This window comes from Magnolia sinica, chromosome 17 (genome assembly GCF_029962835.1).
Source record: "Magnolia sinica isolate HGM2019 chromosome 17, MsV1, whole genome shotgun sequence".
NCBI lineage: Eukaryota > Viridiplantae > Streptophyta > Magnoliopsida > Magnoliales > Magnoliaceae > Magnolia > Magnolia sinica.
In genome coordinates this window covers 37,680,458-37,702,857 of record NC_080589.1, presented here as the reverse complement: position 1 = coordinate 37,702,857, position 22,400 = coordinate 37,680,458, and the positions used below count along the sequence as shown (strand labels likewise).

Sequence of the window (22,400 nt, the reverse complement as noted above, 5' to 3'; positions counted from 1 at the left end):
GGGTGGTGTAAGTGGGTGCACAAGGTAAGTGTCAAGTATTCAATATAATGTCATAATCATACAACGTCGGAAATACTGGTAAGATCATGAATTATACGATATTGAAGTAAGCAGAAATACTGACAAGTCCATCAATATATCATCAACCTTATCCAGGATATACGATGAAAAGACATAACAAGCCAATGTCATATATTGAGAAAGTAATGTAAATCGGCTATATAATGCAGAAACATCATGAACCAGATATCAGATATCGAGTATGTAATTAATATGCAATTCGGAAAAACTACGAATACCATCAACCTCATCTAGGTCATATAAATGCAGAACATAACAACCCAGTCTATGGTGCGAATGAAATGACCAAGCTGCAGTGTAAATTTGGGATGATAGTAAGTGGTATCGCAGGTTATGGGGCCTATCATAAAGGACTTCTATCCAAACTAGTCTCATACCTAAATTTGGATAGATAAACTCAATGTGGTAAGCTCCTGATCTCAAGTTAGTTGCACGCCTTAATCGAAATCCTGGCCATTACAAAAGTACACATAACGATTAGTTACGCACCATTAGCCCAAGTGGATAATAGATGAATAAATGAATATAATGCTGAGTATGCAACTCCTGCTTCATAAATCAGTACTGTACATCTTTGGGATCATCACTAGGGTCTAGTACACTTTACATGCAAATAGTCACCCACTGACACGCTACTATGCAAGTGGAAGAGACCTCACTATCTGCCTAGCCAGTCGTCAGCCAATATCTACCCGACACATTGATAGTGGACCCATTCACGAGCTGGTCAAACTCAGCCTAGTTATGCCCCTACTCTCGGGCGGGTAAAGCCACACCCCCTCGCAACTGATCACGACATAGTGAGAGACGCGACCTCTTAGTATTCGATACTCGGGCGCTCATGTATCCACTTGGTCTCGATGTTGGGGCATCTCTTGGCCATGGAGGTTTAGGGACTTTCACCCACGGACATCCAAAGTGCCCAGATGCTCAAACCAAACATTTTTGATGTCCCCATCTAGCCATCCACGACATGCCTGTGGAGGTCACAGCCCTAATGTCGCTAGGGCGTACAGTAATCACAATCACACAATGCAAGATGCATGAGTCATATAGTCCAATCATGCATCAATCCTGTACATACCGTGTGCTCATGTGAGATAACCTCCACCTATCATGGAGTCTCATAACAACCTGCCTAATGACATATGCAATGGTCAACTACATCTCATAACAAACATATAAATGATGCGTATGGGCATGTATCATGATGCTATGTTGTCACAAACTCATAATCAGTATCAATAACTGGCATCAACAATCGGCCTCGACAATGTGGACATTTAACCAACATTGCCCCCAAGGAATGGCCCACATAGAGCCTAACATATAGTGGGCCCGTGGCCTCACACTCGGGCTCAATATACAACACAATGGGCCTCACTCAAGAGCTTAATACACATCGTGATGGGCCTCTCATATGAGCCTAATATATATCAAAATGGGCTCCATCGCCTGGCCCTCAAATGCACCACCATGAGCCTCATACAATCATAATGGGCCTTACACAAGGGTCTCAAACATCATAATGGGCCACGTTACATGGGCCTAATACACATCACATGGGCTACAACACATGGGCCTATATACATCAGATAGGCCACATCTCATGGCCTCGAATACATCACAATGGGCCACAACCCATGGGCCCCAAACACATCGCAATGGGCCTCTCACACAGGTCCATTATGCATCACATCAAGGTGGGCCTCAATGGATGGCTACAAATACGTCACATTGGGCCTCATATACATCAAGTGGGCCACATCATATGGGCCACATATACATCACAACGGGCCTCATATACATCACAAAGGGCCTCATCCCATGGGCCTTATATACATTACATTAGGCCTTGACAATCGCCCCTGACAATCAGAATCGGCCTCGATAATCAACCTCGACACAAGGCGGGGTCCATAGATGGACGACCGATAATGGATCAATTAAAATTAATGGGGCCCAAGCGTTTGGGTTAACCCACTAGAGAATGATGAGAATGGGCCTAACAAGGCCTAAGGGAATGATGAGAATGTGGACATTTAACCATCATTGCCCATCAATGTGGACATTTAACTAACGCTGCTCCCAAGGAGTGGCCCATATAGAGCCTAACGTATAGTGGACTCATGGCCTCACAAATGGGTCTAATATACAACACCATGGGCCTCACTCAAGTCGGGCATAATATAGTGGGTCCACGGCCTCATATAAGGGCCTAATATGCATCATCATGGGCCTTGCTTATGGGGCATATACGCATCACATTGGACCTCACTCATGGGCCAATATATATATAACATCGGGCCGTATCAAATAAGTCAAATCAAATGGGCCAAATCAATAGGCCAAATCAAATGGGCCAAATCAATTGAGCCGAATCAATGGGCTGAATCAAATGGGCCGATTAAATGGGCCGAATTAAATGGGCCGATTCAAATGGGCCGATTCAATGGGCCGAATCACTTGGGTCAAATCAAATGGGCCGAATCAAATGGGCTGATTCAAATGGGCCGATCAAATTGGCTGAATCAAATGGGTCGAATCAAATTGGTCGAATCAAATGGCCGAATCAAATGGTTCGAATCAAATGGGCCGATTCAAATGGGCTGAATCAAATGGGCCGATCAAATGGGCCAAATCAAATGGGCTGATCAAATGGGCCGATCAAATGGGCTGAATCAAATGGGTCAATTCAAATGGGTCGATCACATGGGCCGAATCAAATGGGTCGAATCAAATGGGTCGAATCAATGGGCCAAATCAAATGGGCCGAATCAATTGAGCTGATTCAATTGGCCGAATGAAATGGGCCGAATCAAATGGACCGATTCAAATGGGCCTAATCACATGGGCTGTTCAAATGGGCCCAAACCAACCGCACCATTTACCTACTACTAGAGATCATTTTAGAGCATTATTTCAAAAAAATGAATCATATCCAAGGATCATCTGGACCACACCACACTTAACCGTGGTGATAATAATTCCCATGTTAAAAATTTAGAGGGCCAACCATAGCATTTATTTCCGATCCAGACTGTTCATAAGGTCACAAAGACCTGAACAGTGAGGAAAAACAAATATCATATTGGATCAAAACTTCTGTAATCCCAAAGAGGGGTTTCGATGGCAGTCGTTCAACTCCACTATTTTCTGTAGTGTGGTCCACTTGATACTAGATCTGTCTTATTTTTAGTCTTAAGCCTGGAGACGGTTTGGATTGGATGGACGGACAGTTTATAAAAGGGGGTCCACTTAACGGCCATCTTAACTCAAAACAGGTGGGTCCCCACGTGGGGCCCACCATGCCATTTATATTATGATATATATATATATAGTATTATATATATCTGAGAATAGGTGGGTCCCCATGTGGGGCCCACCATATAGTATATTATAATATATATATATATTATATATTATAATATATTATATATTATAGCATGCCTGGTCCAGCATCCAGACAGTCTAGACGCTGGATGGTCAGTCTAGATTGAAGCAGATGGGTCCACGTGGTGTGGGTGGATGATCACAAATCAAGGTGGGTCCACACGTAGTAGTGGCCCACCACAGCATTTATATTAATATAATATATTATATTATATATAGCATTATATATATATATTATGCATGTGTGTGAAATCGTGCAAGTGGCAGTGTCCAGCATCCAGGGACGCTAGATGGCCTGGATGAAAGAGGCACACCCAATATAGTAGGCCCCACATGAATGGATGGTTTGGATGGCCCTACGCAACACGATGACCTCACGTCAGGTGGGCCACACCCTTGGATCAAGCTGATATTTCTGTTTTCCTTTGTTTGGGACGGCATGGATAAAATACATACTTCATGGTGGGCCACACACACACACATCCATACAAGAGAGAGAGAGAGAAAGAGAGAGAGAGAGAGACGGTGAGATAGAGGGACCTCACCACTATGGGCCCCTATACATTGCATACATGAATGTGGGTCCAACAATAAGTAGACCCTAAAATTGAAATCAATGGTGGATCACCCACCTATCGGCCTCCTGCTTTAGCTCTTTGGACTCTTATGCTCCTTGCCTTCAATTTTGATGGAGGTTGATGATGAATGAATGGTTGAGATGGGAGATGAGAGGATGGAAAAGTGGGCCACTCTTGGATTTGGGAGAGAGAGGTTGGGTGTTACTTGGGAGTGAAGAGAGGGAATGAGAGAGAGAGAGGGAAGTGATGGGATGAAAAGAGATGGAGTGATGGGTGGAGTGATGGAGTTGTAAGAAAGGGATGAGTGGAGAGAGATAGAGTTGACTTTGGGAAAGGGAAAGGGATGGTTGCTTGTACTTGTGGTATGGTGTGTACTTGATTGATTGATTGATTGATGACACATGTTATAGAGATTCTCTCAGAATTCGTAACGCGTGATGTTTTTCCTTGAGATGAATGCGGGCCCACATCTCCTGACCTGGGTATCAGATTGGTGCACGAGTCGCGGCGTTAGAACTGCGGCGACACCACAGTTGTAGCGGTACAAGTTTTGAGTTGAGTTGACTCTGATGTATAGGACTCAGCTTAAGATCACGCGCAAACATCGGATGCAATTCGAGGGCTGCCTGAATTCGATTGGGAGGACCGTGGAGGCATTCAGAACTGTACGGGTCTCACTACAAACGTATCTTTCTTCTTAGGTTTGTCCCTTTTTAGACATTTGTTTACCAGATTCCCGTATTCATGGCAGTTGAAACATTGGCTATCTTTAATACATTTTCAATTTTTAGATCTAGTCCTTTTCTTTTCAGAAGGTTTTTAAAAATCTACTCTCTTTTTTTCTTTTAAAAATTTTATAAAACTTCTTGGCTAATAGTACCATATCATCTTCAGAATTTTCATAATTAGAATTACTAGTTTTATCATGAGAAATATTTTTAGAAGACTTAAGGGCTATGGACTTACCTTTAAGAGCCTTAAAATTTAACTCGTAGGTTTGTAAAGAACCAACAAGCTCTTTAACCCTTATATTATTCGTATCTCGAAGTTTCTGAATGACAGTGACCTTAGAATTGAACCTTTCAGGCAATGAGCGCAATACCATTGCACTGACTATACTTTCTAGGATTCTTTCACCAAGACCCCACATAGAGTTCACTATGTCATTTAACTTAGTATAGAAGTCCATGAAAGTTTCACTTTCTTTCATATGTATCTCCTCAAACTGAGTGGTGAGGATTTGAAGTTTAGATTTCTTGGCAATAGTCGTACCCTCGTGTGTCATTTCTAGAATGTCCCAGGCTTGCTTTGTAGTATCACAAGATATAATTCTTTTGAATTCATCTGGTGATAGTACGCAAGTGATTGCATTTAAAGCCTTTGCATTAGCAGTACTCTCATTTTTCTGAAGTGTGGTCTAAGAAAAATAAGGTGTAACTTTAACAGATTTAGTTCCATCAGTGTCTAGAACTTCAGTTGTGGGTGGGTTCCATCTAGTAACTGTGGCTTGCCACATGGTCTCATCTATGGACCTTAAAAAGATCCTCATTCTGGCTTTCCAATAGACATAATTTAAGCCATCAAAAGGTGGAGGCCTAGTAATTGAGAGGCTATCAAAATTTGACATTTTATAAGCTCAGATCGGTTAGCTCAGGAAATGAATCCAAATAATAAAAAGGAGCTATTAGGCTTTGATACCACTTGAAAAGGCCGAGCTTAAAGTCCTAGAGGGGGGGGAGGGGTGGGTGAATAGGACTATGCCAAATTAAAAATAAATGCGGAAACAAAGATAGATAGCACAATCTAATAATAAAATAACAGGTAAATAGCAATCTCAAATGCACTAGTCTTGAAAGGTTGATACAAACTTAGTTCTAAGGACAACCTAACACTAAAAACTAAAGGCTTATGGTAGGACAACCTTACTAGAACGTTTGTAAGTATAAAAAACCCAAACCAATAAAGAGATAAATGAAATAAACTAAGTTATTACAACATTCACCACAAGTGCATAAAATAAATTACACCATTCACATACATAAGCACATTCAATCATCCACCATAACTCCAAGAATTATAGTGGTTCGTTTGTGTGTACACCAACTATTAAAAAACAGCCACACAACTACTCCACTCCTAATATCCACTCCCATGGGATATTATCATTCACTATGAAAAAGGTTTTCCAAGGTTCACCTCAAAACCTTCACAATTGTGTCTTTAGATGGGCTTACATAATTACAAAAACTCCACACTCTAAGATTTTCTGGATTACCTCATATAAAACCAAAAATGAGATTTTCCTGGCACAACCTCACAAACCATAAAAGATACACAAAATATAAATAGCACTTATCTGAAAATTCTCCTTCTGAAGAAGCCTGGTAGAACCAATCCGATATAGACGAAGATGTTCAATGTTCAGTCTCATAAATGAAAGGTTCTAAATCTAAATGATTTTTAGATTAATTCAGCCTGAGCTAGCTTGATTTGATTTTGATCTCAAAGAGGATAAAATCACAATTCTCTTCTTTAAAGAAATAGAGTTAAATGGAGATCACAAAATCAAATGCAAAAAGCTATTTAAGAGAATTTAAAATGAACACAATATAACTTAAGAAATACAAGAACTTATCTCTCAGAGTGATGGTTTGATATCGCTTGGAATCAATGAAAAACTCTGAGATTTGTCCACTATTTATTGGTGAAAATACTGTTCTATCGACTGGTCTAAGGGTCGGTTCGACTGGTCGAAGGACTAACCAAATTTTAAAAATTTTAGCACGATAAGATAAGGTCATTGCTTGACTGGTCGAGTGGGATCAAAAAACCTTGCTGGACTTTGAGTCAAGCCTGCATAACTGGTCGAGCACTGTTCACTCGACTGGTCGAGCAGTCTTCACATTGGTTGAGGGTCCAATAGAAATTTCAAAAATTTACAACAAGCCTTGAACTGGTTGAAAAACTCTTGGATTGGTCGAGCTAGAGCTTGAACTAGTCGAACAAAGACTAGGACTGGTTGAGGAAATGACCTATAAACTTATGAAATGACCCACATAACATATGCAATGAATATGACCTAACCTATGGTCAATCTAGGGTCATCCATACCTTGTTTGTAAGTTTGAACAATTGAAACATCGTTTGCTCTGCAAATTCACACACTTGAAATACTTGAAGCTTGTCTTCAAATCTTGAACTTGAGCTTGAGTAAAGACTTGAATTCTTGAGTCTTTAAAGTACTCATCTTGAAGATTATACTCAAACTTGAGCCTTGAACTAGTACTTGTACTTGAGCTTGAAATCTTAAACTTTGACAACGCTTCTTTAACTTGAATGCGTGGAGAAGTTCGATGAAGACTTGGACTACTTTAAAATGCATGAAGTTGATCTAATCATCTCATCAAAACATGATACAGATTCTAAATAATTTGGCACAACAAAATTTGACAACTCAGGGTGCTAGATATACAATATAGCATTAACATTATCCTTATGTTAATTGTTCCTATCCTTAATCCTATAATGCCTAATTGATTAATTTTTCCTTTGTCAACTTCTGACAAAAAGGGGGTGAAATATATATTTAGATATGATCATCATCTTTTCTCTCACATTTATGAGCACACACAATTACATTTACATGCACGCTCTATGGAATTATATTTTTGCAGATGTGACTAAGTGCTTAGTGGGAGTGTTCATATGCATGATCTCAAGGGGAGTAACAAGATTCAAGTTATCCCTTATGTCGACTCAAATGTTTTGTGTTATTGAAATGTTGTAATATATTGTGATGAGTTGTATAATTGTATGAGTGAGTTTTGTTACGAATTTGACAAAGGGGGAGATTGTAAGTGCTTATATTTAAGCACATTATAATTTGTCAAATTTCGTAGTCCTATTAGGATCGCAAGCTCTACTGAAGACAAGTTATCAACTTGATCAAGCATCTGAAAAGAAGACTCAACATCTCAAGACAAGATCATTCATGGTTTGAAGTTCCGAACACTTCGTATGAGTAAACCTTTAGGTGATATAAACCTAGATTGACCATAGGTTAGGTGTATTTCACACATGCATAACTATAATCATATTTTATATTAAATACACTTAAGTTAGGCCAGCCTGATATTTGGTTCGGCCAGCCTAATGACTTTGGCCAACCCTACAATATTCTAACAAAAAGGCATATCTAAAAAGATTTTTTTACGGCCTGTTCGGCCAGCCCGACCTGAGGTTCAGCCATCCAAACATGACCTTCGACTAGCCTAAGGTGGGTTCAGTCAAGTTTCCAGTAACGACACATCTTCAGATTTTAGGCAAATTGGGCCAGCCGAACTACTTAGTCGGCTACACGAACCTAATGCTCGGCTAGCCAAACTTAGGTTTGGGCCAGCTGAATTTTTGAAAGATCTTATCCCACAAAATCTGAATTTCGTTGGAACATAATCTTTGGAATCCGGCTAGTCGAACCGACCCTCGGGCCAGCCGAACTTCCATAACCCTTGGCTATAAATAGAGGCTCTTTCTTACTCTTAAAACCATGAAAATTGATAGATCTATTTGGTGTTGTAAAGAGAGAAACTCTAAGCTTCCTTAAGCTATTTGTATTGTAATTTTTATATTTATTTTAGCTAATTCTATTCTCTCTCAAGTTAGTTTAAACTGTTTTAATAGAGTAATCCATACTCTACTTGAGAAATAGATAATTAAATTTGCAGCATTATGGCATCATTCATTTTATTGAAAATACATTAGATCCCTTTATTTCTTTTTGGGTTGAACTCATACAAAGACTTCATCTACATCCCAAGAAGAAGATCGCTGCATTCAAGCGGCTACGACTTCGACTTACTAATTGAAGATAAGTACTATCTTTATATTTATTTCAGTTTGGGTTTTTCTGAGATATTACGAAAATCTCAACGGGTTTGTTTCTAGTGATCCCGTGAAAATCACAAAGTAGGTTTAATTGTGATAGCCCGTGAAAATCGTAATAACTATATCAGGTTGTTAAGGTGACCTCGGAAAACCTTGAAATAGAGAAAGCCAAAATTGCGAGTGTAGTAATTTTAGGAGTAGAGTAGGTTGCATTTAGGCATCGAACCACTATAATTCTTTTGTGCATTATAGTGATTAATTTTTGTTATTTATGCATATCTTGTGCTCATTTACTCTTGCAATAGTTTGATATTTTGATTTTAAAGATGTCGTGAAATAAGGTTGTCCTACCTAAATCCTTTTTAGGTGAAGGTTGTCTTATGAACTATTTGACATTAAGAATTAATACTTTATGCAATTGAGTTTATTTGATTTATTATTCTGCATTGAATTGAAATATTTGGCATAGTCCTATTCACCCCCCTCTAGGACATCTATAACTCGTCCTTTCAGCTTCGAATGTAAATAATCAAGAGATTAGTAATCCGGGAAAATTTAAAGATGTCTCTATTGGATTGGGGATGTATGGCCGTGATCTCATGTTATGAATGAGTTATAGACAGCGTGGCCCACTAGGAGAATGTGTCTGATATGAAAATAGGGCCCACTTAGCGATGGTTGTTTTCTTGGTTAGATGGGGAAGATAAGGCAACCGATCATGACGACTTTTGATCGATGGCCTTATCTGATGATCCAAGCCCTTTGAATGGACTGGGCGGGTCCGTTGATCACTGTGGGGCCCATAATTTGTCCTTACATTTCTGCACGGGTGGTACATCTCAATATTTTTGGCCGTGACCAATATCTTTTGTGGACAAAGTTTCTTGTGAAGCCCTCAATCCCAGCGGAATAGACAATTGCTTGCCCTAGAATGGATGCTCCATATGCATTAGGAGAGCTTCTAGAAGCTCTTGATCGACTGGGATGGAGCCTCGTGTAGTAACGAAAAGATTCTTTCCACTTTGCTTTCCAACTGTGGTACGTGCTTCTTAAGGGAAACAAACGGAAGGCTAAGATTGGCCAAGTTGTGTGGCTGGGATTGAAGGAAGCTTGTTGATTCAGATTGCCAGTAATGAAGAAAGGTTGGGTCTCCGTTTTCGAAAGATTTCGGTGTACACATTGATAATAGCGAAGGTCATTCTTCTATACACTTGCACCAAGGCGTGAAGTAGCCATGGGTTTGGTCGGTTCTGGGTGTTTTACGAGATGCACATTTCAGATCCTTCGCATGGACTTGGATGGTGGGCCATGATCATCGACTAACACTCAATCGCTTGTTCGAACACCCGTAGGTGGGAAAAACTTGAAAGAAGAAACAATTGTTGCTTCTTTGGGTTGGGTCAAACTCGAGTTGATTGGCACTGAGGTACAATGAATAGCGAGTGCACCACTTGTAGGTGTGCATGCAATTTGAAAGTGGGGTCCATAATGATGTGTGAGATAATCCACTTCGACCATTTGATACTTCAGGTCTCATCAGGTCACTTGACCAAAGATGAGATAGATTCAAAGCCCATGTGTGCCATACCAAGTGGATTCTTAAGCTTCAACGGCAAATTCTAACGATACAATGATCAGAGAGGTTCTAAATTTGTTTATTAGTGTCTCGATGCATGTTTAAGTAGAAACGAGTGGTAAATTAATCTACCAGTGATAATTAAGTAAGGGATTGTTAAGTTGGGTGTTGTGTGCCCAATGGATGGTGGATATGGTTCGGATCCTGAAATTGACAACGGGCGATTTGATTTGCCTATCAAGATGATTGATGGAGTTTGTTAGATTTGTGTTTCTAAGACTTAGGTCTCTACATATAAATCTTCACATTGTTTGAGTTTTTACTCAAGTGTACACTATCATGTTTATATAGTTAATTAGGAATAAAATATTCGTGGTCTCAGCTTTGGATATCCGAAACCAAAGTATTAGGGAGATGGGGTATTACAACACCATAGGAAACAGTGGGAATAAAACCATTGAACCTATTCACAAGGTCACACAGATATGGATGAAGGGAAAACTATCAACATGATCCTACTTCTGTGGCCTAAGTTTTCAATGATGGACATTTAATTCATATGGCTTTATAAATGAGTTGTAACGTCCCGAATTTTCACGGCCCGAGTACATACTTGTGCATGAGAATTCCGAGTGTTAATAATGTAAAAATTGGATGCTTTAAAATCGCACTTTTTTTTCCATTTAGATCACATTCAGTTACATTTGTGAAGGTAACCATTCACGAGAATAAAATCAACTGTATTTATTATTCCATTAGAGTAAAAAGCGTACAAATAATTCTTTAATGCCCTTTTAATGGGAGCTTATTACATTATCAAAGTTTGCAGTGGAAGTTAAATAAAATGATTCATGGTTCTATCCTTCTACTTTATTTGAAAAATCTTCCATAGAATGATTATCGTCCGTATCATCAACCTGTAATTCACCTGCAATATCTATATGGTTGGAGAGGGTCAATGCCCTACTCATAGTGGCGGTTGTCCTTTAAAGTTAACAATGATTTAAGTGATACCTAAGAATAATAGAAGGGTTTCGATACATCTCGTACTCCACAAATACAAATGGTATTGGTATGCGCAAACATTCTATATGACATGTATGACTAGCAAAGTATGTGCAGTCCATCACATTTAGCGATCATGATCACAATGTGGATAGTAGTTTAAAGGTATCCGGCTCGCCCCGCATTCTCACACTACGGAGATTTGTTGGCGTGTCCAATGTTAACTTAGATTTATGCAAACATCTCAAGGCGACACAACAACGTGATTAAAGAATTTACATGACACGATGTGTTCATGGAGTGACTATTTGCAACATCCAACTCGAGAAGTGATGTAACACGTATGGCTATTTATTTACATCAATTATGCACCACTCACCAACCCACGGAATTACGTGCCAACCAAGAGGGCCGCTACCCAAAATGCATTACGTTCATGATATTATATTGATCACTAGATGTGGGATTTCTAACATCAAACTTGTGTGCAAGATAATACTGTAGTGATGTGAATTATGTAACATTGATTCATATGGTGAAGATAAACAATAAATAAAACTTGGAACATGTGAGAAAGATGTAATCAGTTAAATTGTAAAATTTAAAGGAAAAACCCTCACCTTTGAAACTTGATTTCTTCTTAATGTTGCTTGATCTATGTTGCTGCGCCCCAATCCTAGCATAATTAACATGATTCTTCAAGTTTATTATGCGAGTTACATTATTAGGATCAATCTTAAGCTAAGATTTCAGACTAGTAATGGATTGATCTTCTTAATCTAATCAAATTAGGTGTAGATACCTTTTGGTCCATAACTACCCTAAGTCTGATCAAGCTTTGGTTTACTGAGTCATCCTGCTAAGTCAACTCAGTTTGACTCAATTTATCATCTTACAATTATAGGTAAAGATTAATGCTCGAATAGCTCTTTGTGAGAAACTAAGGAGTGGCGTACTTACCCTTCTACTGCTTATACGACTCGAATCTGGACTCAACTCCTTCAATGTTTTTCTTCCTCAGTCGGCAGCTCTCTTTCTCTCTGTTCCTTCTTCTCTCATCTCTATTTTTCATTCTCTCTCTCTCTCTCTCTCTCTCTCTCTCTCTCTCTCTCTCTCTTCTTTGCTGTGTGCGTTCTCTAGCGGTAAGGTGGGATTTTATATTGGCGTGGAGCCTCCAGGATGTGCCTGTGCCTCTTGTATATGGAAGGAGTTACGCAAGTGTTACTTACGGCTTTGTAGACGAGCTACGTAAGCGCAGTTTTGCAATTGCCCTGTTTTTGTTCTCTTTGCTTTTTATTTCTTTTGGTTCTTATTTTTCTTGGTTATCTTGGATCTCTCCCTTCCCTTCATAGTGTTTAGATGGGCCATCAGACAGGTGGTTTTGATCGATAGGACAAGCGCCTACTGTCCAGTGTTCGCTTGGGGTAGATGGGTTCTGTTTTAATGGTAGATCATGTCGCGAGCCTTCCTTGTTTGATTGTCTCCTAGATGGTCTAGATTTGCGGTCCAATGATCTCTGGCCCTTGAAATAGGTGGCTTGGATGGGTTCTATCGGAAGCGTTTTGGGAAACATCTTTCCGTATGGTGAGGTTACGTTGGAGTGAAAAACGGTGAAACGCCTCTCCTTCCTTGTTTGGCCTGACTTCTCTCTTATTGGGAAGGATCAAGGCTACCCTCCTTCATTATTTGACAGTCCAGATTGTCAATGGTTAGCATTGTGCGACGGATTGAAATTCCCCACCTTTGCCACTCGGCTTGGTGCTATTCTTCATTTGTCCCAAATGGTGAGCACATCCCTGACTTTCCCCGAGAGCGATTTGCTGGGTTTTGGTTGGAGGTGGGAGCTGTGTCTGATGGACGACTCTGATCACCCATCTTGTCTTAATGGTGGGTCCCATATGGATCAGAAAGTGGGTGTTCTTTTGAATCATCGAAGGTAGGAATGGTGAGAGTGGAAGAGGGTCCTTCCTCTTCAGGAGTAGCTTGGTCAAACTCGGTTTGACAGGCTTCTAGATCGGGTGCATCATGGCTGAACCTAGTTACTGTACACACATCTTACATTTTGGGGGCTATTGTTCTTGATAGGTGGGGTCCACTCGTGGTGTCCTTCCAGGAGATCGACTCCCTCCATCAGCTCACTCGCGTCGTGTTGGCCTAGGAGCCAGAGTATGGAATATATTCAAGCTCTAGGTGGGCCACATGATTGGTTGTGATGTGGGACGATGCTCACTTAGAGAAATTTTCTTAAATTTAAGTTGGGTATTTGGGAGTAGTTGGAGTTGTTGAATGGTGAAGATAATCCCATATTACACTCGGATGGGAATGACCCTACTTGGTCGTGCTTGATTTTGGGAGAGAGAATCGGAGGCAGTTTCCATTTTGAATGCAAAGTGAGGAAGGAGTTTATACTTTGGTTTTGCACGTTGTTCGCAAGGGGTGGATGGAATGTGATTGATTGTCGGGGTTAAGTGGGGTCCATTGCGAGGTTTTTATGAGAATCCACTCCACTTATCAATCTAATCAGGTCGTGTTCACCCACGTGCCCAAATATGAAGCATTTATGAGCCGTAGATAAGCTTATCTTGGAAGTTCTCTTAGCGGGTGCCAAAATAGACTTGATCTTAATTAATGGTCCATGTTCAATGATCGAGCCTAATTTTGAGAGAAATGTGTAGTCAAGATAGGTACACAGTTGGACAAAATTTTGTGGTTGATCAATGGTGAGAAAAGTCTAAATCTAAAATATCACCTTTTGCATCAAAAGAAAGGAACTGGCTTTAGCGTTCAACGGTGTAGGATCATAGATCAGAGTCCAAATTTTTTATGATATCGTAGTCATGTGAGGTTAAGGTGTGGTCCAAGTTTGAGTTCGATGGACGACAGGAAGTGGTTAAATCAGAATATCTAGATTTATAAGGAGTTGGTAAGCCTTGAAAGGATAACTTTGCGCCTAAGAAAAATCCTACCAAAGTAGGGTTTTCATATTTCACACTTCATCCATGTGATGGGCAATCCAAGTCATTCATATAAAGGAAAATATCCTACTATGACTACCCACAAGGTTTCTTCATTCGATGGACACTAAAATCAACGGTTAAGGGGCTGATTTGTTAATTGGGTCACCTTTACAATGATCTAAGGGTTGAAATTTGACGTGTATGGTTAATTTATGATAATTAGGCCTAATATAAAGTTTCACATGAAACGGATCATGAGAACCATGTGATTTGAAATTCAGAAGTATAGGTTAATGACATTTTCATAATTATTACTGATCTAAGAGTTTGTGAAGTCTAATGGTTCTACATGGTTATGTACACTTTTCTAAACAATTCTTATAAAAGAACATACATCTGAATCATTATGGATAAAGAGTTATTCACCAATTTAATTAAAGGAAGGTACATGTGTCAAACCACATGATAGATGGTCTTGTCTTAAAATCAACAGTCGGATGACTTGATCTATGGATGAAGATCATTTTTAACGGTCAGATTTATGTTAGAGGATAGATGTAGGGTTGTGATATCTAAATTGGTATGGTACACATGTACATATTAAGTTAAACTTCATGGTAACACTCGAGAATTTTCAATACTCGGGTATTGTAAAGTTCGGGGTGTTACATGAGTTGTGGCCATCGAGAAGTTTTTAGCAATAGGTGTTCAATTCACACAGTTTTTATAGTGTGGTTCACATGAGCTTTGGATATGCTTTAAGTTTGGGCTTATTGACTAAAATCAGTAGTAAAGCAGATGTGTTGTGTGGATGAAACACACTAATCACCGTACCTCACAGAGTTTATTTAAGGACACAAGCGAAAAGTTCCTGCACAAAGATGTTAGGTGGGTTCCGCAAAGATGTTTGTGAGAAATCCACTCCTACATTAGTTTTGTAAACTCATTTTAAGACTTGCTCATCAAAAGTAAGGTATAAACTCAAGGGCCACCCAAAGAGGAAATAATGGAGGGCCAGGGAGCTCCATCGAAACATTCTTATTACCATAAATGTTTTGTATTAGGCCTTTTTTTGTGTGTATTTTCATTATCCTCATGAAAATGACCTTAAAAATTGTTTGGATGTCATATAAACATGGAAGTGGAGCATAGGAAGGTTTCAACAGTATTCATTTCTTTCCCCAATTTTCCCTTGTGTGATCCACTTAAGTTTTTTATCCTTCTTATTTTTTGGTCGCATGTCCTACGGTGACCTTGCAAAACGTACGCACGAAGTGGATTTTTCACAAACATCTTAGTGGACCCCACCCAGCATCCTTGCACCGAAAATCCAAGTCCTTTATTTAGTATGCATAACACACTAAATACACAATCCGCTTCTCGGAGTGAATAGGTGGACATTTCATGGAAGCAAACCGGTTAAGAGAGGGAGAGGTAGAGGGAGGGAGGCGGATTAGCTACTGACAGTTGAGTAGTGAGACTCGCTATTGAAGTGATGTCACCAAGTTTTGTGGGCCCCACCATGATGTATGTGCTGTATCCACACCGTCCATCCATTTGGAGAGATCATTTTAGGGAATGATAAAGAAAATGAGAAGGATCCAAAGATGGAGTGGACCCCACCACAGAAAACAGTGGGGAGTGTGACGCCCACCGTTGAAACTGGGTTCACCATGATGTTTATTTTAGATCCAACCTGTTCATGTGTTAACACAGACATGAAAGAAGAGAAAACACTAATATCAACTTGATCTAAAACTTTTGTGACCCGTAGAAGTTTTTAACGGTGGGCATCACTCTCCTCACTATTTTCTGTGGTGGGATCCACTAGAGTTTTTGATCTGCCTCCTTATTTGTATCATGTTCTAATATGATCTCTCAAAATGGATGGACGGTGTAGATACAATACATACATCATAGTGGAGCCCACAGAACTTGGTGACGCACTTCAGTAGCGAGTCTCGCTACTTTAACCTGTCAGTAGCTAATCCGCGTCCGAGAGGGAGAGGGAGAGGGAGAGAGATGGCCGGAATGGGGGATGGGTACGTAGGTACAGCGCAACACTACAAGAAACAATGTTTTTAGCGACGGAATTTTTACCAACGAAAAAAATTTCATAAGTAAAACAACACTAATCGACAAATTTTTTTTCGTCGGGAATAATTTTTTTACTGACGAAAATTTTCGTCAGTAAAAGAAATTTTCCCGCTATTTTGAAAATTTTCCTGCTAAGAGTTTTATCGACGAATATTTTCACCGGTAAAAAGCAGAGAACCACTTTTACCAACAAAAATTTCTCGGTAAAAGTGTATTTAAGTTAGGAAATTTTCGCCCTGACTTTTACCGACGAACCAAAACCATCGGGAATAATAGTTTTACCAACGAAAATTTTCATTGGTAGAAGTGGTCTGTTTAGGGTAGAAAATTTTCACCCTGACTTTTACCGACGAACCAAAACCGTCGGAAATAATCTTTTTACCGACAAATTTTCATCGGTAAAGGTGGTCTATTTAGGTTAGAAAATTTTCGTTGACTTTTACTGACGAACCAAAACTGTCGGGAAATATATTTTTACCGACGAAACTATTCGTTGAGTGGTGTAGAAAATTTTCGCCTTGACTTTTACCGACGAACCAGAACCGTCAGGAATAATCTTTTTACCGACGAAAATTTAGGTTAGAAAAATTTCGCCCTTACTGTTACCAACGAACCAAAACCGTATGGAAATATATTTTTACTGATTAAACTTTTCGTCGGTGAAAGTAGTGTATAAAATTTTCGCCCTGACTTTTACTGACGAACCAAAACCGTCGGGAGATATATTTTTACAGATGAAATTTTTGCCGATGAAAATTTTTGTCGGTAAAACTATTTTAATTTTTAAGAAAGAAAATTTTTACGCTATTTTGAAATTTTCACGGTAAGACTTAACGACGAAAATTTTCGTCTGTAAAAGTGTTTTGTTTTTAACTTAGAAATTTTTCGCCCCGAGTTATACCGACGAACTAAAACTATCGAGAATAATGGTTTTACCAACGAAAATTTTCATCGGTAATAAGGATATAGTTTTCCGCTTACGAAATTTTCTCGCTGTCTTGAAAAGTTTCGAGGTAAGATTTTTATTGGTGGATCAAAGCCGTTGGGAATAATGTTTTTACAGACGAAAAATAATTCGTCTGTAAAACTTATGTTTTACCGACGAAAAATGATATAATTTTACCTTAGCAAATTTTCCCGCTGCCTTTGAGAAGTTTCACAGTAAGAATTTTTCCGACGGATGAAAACCGTCGGTAATGGTAAAGGTCGTATGTTTGTGTGTATATATATAATTTTTATATCATATGAGTGGAAAAGTTTTTTAATATATAATTAAAAGGTAATATTTAAATGATTTGTAATATCACATGAAAAAAAAATTGAAAAGAATATCACATGTTCGAGAAAATTTTTGAGAACAAAATGATACTTTTGAAGAAAAAAATCGGCATTTTGAAATTTTTGAGAAAATATTAAAATATGAGAAAAAAAATTTCTCATATTTTATAAGAATATTTATAATATCACATGAAAAAGAATATTGAAAAGAATATCACATGTTTGTATTTTAATTTTTTTTAAAAATATTTTATAATAAAAATGATATTTTGTTAAAAGAGTAAAAAAAATATACATTTTGAAAAAAAATGTTATTTTTAAATGGAAATTGAAATTTATCTGTGAAAAATAAAATTACTAAATTATTAGGCACATCCACTAATTGAACCTTTAATTGTTTTTGGATAATTTAATAAGTTTAGATTAAAGAGTAAATGACTTCAGATGTTTAAATCAACTTTCACTGAAATTGTTGATCTATCTTTTATGCCTAATATCTTTCTCATATGTAGCCTGATTGAGGTGAGTAACTAGTCAAATTGAGAGTATCGATCAGTAAAATAGAGTGAATGGACCAGATATGTAAAATGGGCCAAATATTCTGGTCAAAATTATGACCCAACTTACTGACCTTGTGAGAACCTAAGAATTGATGTAAGTTCTGTGGGCCCCATCATGATGTGTGTCAAACATCAACACCGTGGATTTGATGTGTCCCCTTCAGGTTATGAGATTTCTCAAAAATCATCTGTATACGAAACTCAAGTGGGCCATGCCATCTAAAACTATGTAAAGACATCCTAAAAAATATAAAAGCACTTGGTGGGGCCCACATGAGTTTTGGATGTGGTTGAAACTTGGTCTGACCCCTCATCCAAGTGGGACACACATAATGAGTAGGTTGGATATGTGAATCACATTTAGGCAGGCCCAATATATGATTATGAATGTTTTAAGGAAACCCTTTTCCACTACGTTTAGGTGAGTTACTCGTTACCCTTACCAGAATAAACTCTATGGGGTCCATCGTTATTTATTTATTTTATCCACTCCATTCATCTATGTTAACAGATAATTTGAGATCTAAAGAAAAAAAAGGAAGCATATCCAAAGCTCAAGTGGACCACACCCCAGGAAATAGTGTGATTGAACCTCTACCATTTAAAATTTCTTGGAGGCCATAGAAATTTTGGATCAAGCTGATGTTTGTGTTTTCTATTTATTCATATATTTTGGATATTGGGTATATCGCTAATTTCTTGGGAACAGGTGTTTAAATCAATCCAGATTGAAGAGTAAATAACTTCAGATGTTTAAATCAAAATTCACTCAAATTGTTGATCAATCTTGTTTCCCCAATATCTTTCTCATGTGTAACATGATCGGGGTGAGTAACTAGTCAAATTGAGGGTAATGATTAGTAAAATAGAGTGAATGGACCTGACATGTAAAATGGGCTAAATATTCTGGTCAAAATTGTGACCCAATCTACTGACCTCGTGACCTAAGAATTGATGTTAGTAAATTTTGTGGGCCCCATCATGATGTGTGTCGAACATCAACACTGTGGATTTGATGTGTCCCCTTTAGGTTATGAGATATCTCTTCATTTATATCTTTTTGATATTATGAACATGTTGGATGTCAAATAAACATTACTGTGGGCTCAAGGAAGGTATCAACGGTGGAAATCATTATTCCACACTGTTTCGCGTGGCATGGTACACTTGAGTTTTGGATTTACCGAAAATTTGGGATTAACCCACACCGTTCATCCATTTTTTGAGATAATTTTAGAGAATTATCTAAAAAATGAATCATATCCAAAGATTAAATGGACCACACCACAAATAAGGGGAATGGATTGACTACTTCCCTTGACACTATTCAATGGATGGTGGTTGGTGCTCTGTGAGCCCTACCATGGTGTATGTGTTTAATCCATGTTGTCTATCTATTTTTAAAGATCGTCTTACGGTATAAGACCAAAAATGAGATATATCCAAATCTTAAGTAAACCACATTCCGGGAAACAATGTTGAATGAGCGTCAACCATTAAAAAACATTTTGGGGCCATAAAAGTTTGGATCAAGCTGATTTTTGTTTTACCCCTTTATCTGGCCATGTATGACCTAATCAACATATTGGATGTCAAATAAACAGTACAATGGGCCTCATGATGATTTTAATGATGGATATCCAATCACTATTGTTTTCATGTGGAGTGGTGCACCTGAGATATCGATTTATATACTTTTCAATTTTAGGATCAAGTTATAAAATGATCTTTATATACCCTTCAATATAGGACCTCACCACATTTTGGATGAAGCTGATATTTGTTTTTTATTTTTTATTTATTTATTATTATTTTCCTTTGTTCGGGTATGTCTGACCTAATCAACAGGTCGGATAAAAATAAATATTACAGTGGGCACTAAGGTGGGCCTATAAAGTTTTTAATGGTAGGTGTTCAATTACCATTGTTTTTTATGTTGTAATCTACTTAAGATTTGAATATGATTCATTTTTGGGCTCATATCTTACAATGAGTTGGCAAAACAAATGGACCATATGGATATACTATATATAAATCAAAGTAGGCCCAAGGTCAAGTCTGGCGTCAGGTTGGCTGAGGTCAGGCCAAAGGAGCTGGGCAACAAAGAGCTCTGTTGGGGCTTGTATGGCCTAATAAATAGATTGGATGTCAAATAAAGAGTAAAGTGGGCCTTAGGAGGATTTTAATGATGGATATCCAATCACTATTGTTTTCATGTGATGTGGTCCACCTGAGATTTATATACCTCTCATTTTTGGGCCCCACCATGATGTATGTTTTGTATCCACACCTTCCATCCATTTAGAGAGATCATTTTAGGGCAATGTCCAAAGAACGAGTTAAATCCAAAGTTCTAGTGGACCCTAGCACAGAAAACAGTGGGACAGTAATGCCCACGATTAAAAACTTCTAAAGGCCACAAAAGTTTTCGATCAAGCTGATATTTGTGTATTCCCTTATTTCATTTTTTTTTTTTTTTTTTTTTTTTTTTTTTTTTTTTAAATAACTTTTGAACTAGTTGATTTCAAATAAACATTATGATGGGCCTTAGGATAGTTTCAACGGTGGGAATCACCCTCCCCGTTGTTTTCTGTGGCGGGGTCCACTACAAATTTTTATCTGTCTCATTCTTTCGCTAATGACTTAAAATGATATCTCAAAATGGATGGACGGTGTGGATATAACAAATATATCATAGGTTTATATATATATATATATATATATATATATATATATAATATACACACATACCGAAACGCTCACCTGCGAACCAGTTCGTACGTACTACGTACGAACTTTTTTAAGAACCCATCATACGTGATGTGGTTCCAAAATTGGAACCGTTCATGTGAAGCAGCACCTTCTGAAACCCCCCAAGCCCAATTTTTACTTTGATCTAAAATTTTGATGGGGCATGCAAAATGAAAATAGTTTCCTCCCTTGATTTGCATTTCTCTTTGCTATGGCCCACGAGAATATTAGATCAGGGTGAAAATTTGTCACGTGAGGTTTTATGGGATTCCGCATCACATGGACCGTTCAGATTAGACACCCATGGCACATGTGCAAAGGTGCGCACGTGCGTTGGTGCACAGGGGAGCATGACTCTATATATATATATATATATATATATATATATATATATATATATGGAAAAGGTTCTATGCGTTGAGCTCATGGGAACTCCCCATGAGGTTGAGCTGTGTGGGCCCCACCATGATGTGTGTCAAACATCAACACCGTGCATTTGATGGGTCCCTTTAAATTATGGGATATCCCAAAAATTAGCCATATTAAGGAACTCCAGTGGGCCATACCAATTAAAATCATGTGAAGACTTGCCTAAAACATATAAAAGCACTTGGTGGGGCCCCACTTGAAATTTGGATGCATTTGAAACTTGGTATGACCCCTCATCGAAGTGGCACACACATAATGGATGGGCTGGATTTGTGAACCACATCTTTGTGGGCCCAGAAAATAATTATGAATGTTTTAATGGTGGACGTTCAATCTGTATTGTTTTCCCCGTGGTGTGGTCCACTCGTGATTTATATAGATATCATTTTTTGGGATCCATCCTAAAATGATATTGAGAAATGGATGGACGACGGGGATTAAAACATGTACATCATTGTGGGGCCCATTGAGCCCTATCAGATCCAAAGAGCAAGTGACGTTATATATTGTAGAGAGACAGTTTGTGAGTTTTGTGTTTGACATAAAATAGTGGTGACTCGTTTATAATAATAGTGGAAATGACATAGAGTTATCCAGACCATATAAATAATGGGTCTAGTTGTTAGTGGTTAATATTTATACTTCCTAATATATAAAACTATCTTAATCATTCAGAAAATGGTCCCTTAAATGTATGGTTACTGATGTGGTTGATGTGTTAAATTGTGGAAAACTCATAATTTGTGGATTTGAAAGTAATATCTCATTTTAGAAGAGGGACTTTCTTCTTCCGAACGTTGCCCTCTGCCTT

General features: G+C 38.4%; 1 long non-coding RNA gene across 1 annotated transcript in view; it reads left to right on the top strand.

Moving 5' to 3' along the window:
* Window positions 1-4,214, top strand: part of LOC131231874 (uncharacterized) — a 96,797-nt gene extending 92,583 nt beyond the window's left edge. Inside the window, exon 5 of the long non-coding RNA XR_009164546.1 lies at window positions 4,205-4,214. This is a non-coding gene — a long non-coding RNA (uncharacterized LOC131231874). The remainder of the gene's footprint in view (window positions 1-4,204) is intronic.
* The last annotated feature ends 18,186 nt before the right edge of the window (window positions 4,215-22,400 follow it).